Source organism: Brassica oleracea, chromosome C3 (genome assembly GCF_000695525.1).
Source record: "Brassica oleracea var. oleracea cultivar TO1000 chromosome C3, BOL, whole genome shotgun sequence".
In the NCBI taxonomy this organism is placed as follows: domain Eukaryota; kingdom Viridiplantae; phylum Streptophyta; class Magnoliopsida; order Brassicales; family Brassicaceae; genus Brassica; species Brassica oleracea.
The window spans coordinates 41590668-41591498 of NC_027750.1; positions in this window are offsets into that span (position 1 = coordinate 41590668).

Genomic DNA, 831 nt, shown 5'->3' on the forward strand with positions numbered 1-831 from the left:
TATTTGGGCTATTGTTGTCGTGGATGCTTAACTTATTTAGGGATTTTTGGGATTCTCTGATTCTCCCCCTCGAGATAATAAAACTTAATGTTCATTTATCTCGTATTGAATCCCAAACTTAGGTAATTTAATATCAAATTTTGTTCCATTAGACAATAATTTTGAAAACATCATGCAATAAATAAATCAAACTGTGCAACAAATAGCCAGAAATAAATTAAGTCCGATTAGATTAATAGATATTTAAATTCGGCCAAGATAGATTATTCAAAAGACTTTGGCCAAAGAATTTTGGCCAAGGGGATTCGGCCAAGATGATTTTACCAAAATGCTTTGGCCAAGAGATTCTATTAGTTTGACTAGATTTCATATTTAACCAATAGAAATTTCAATTTGGCCAAGCTTTTGCCTTCGGTCAAGGTCTTTTAAAGGTTGGCCAAGATAATTTAGGCTTTGCATTGGATTAAGATTTAAGCTAGGCCAAGCTTCTACATTTGGCCAAGGCTTTAAAGATCATGCGATTGTTCATTAGGCCAAACATAAGTTTCGGCCAGGCCAAATCCGAATGGTTCTAGGATTCTTATAGATTTCGGCCAAGGAATAATTTTATGATCAAATTTAAGTTTTAAACAAGTGATCATGTCTTAAAATTTGGCTAAGATTTCATTTGGCTAAGGCTTTGAGAAACGATCCTACAAATGTTCATATAAACATGTATAGTCTTGGCCAAGCCAAATCCAAACAGTTTTAGGATTTGGTTATGTGTTTCGGATTTGCTATATTTTTCAGCATATGATTCAAGGTTTAAAAACATATATAGGCAAGGCAATT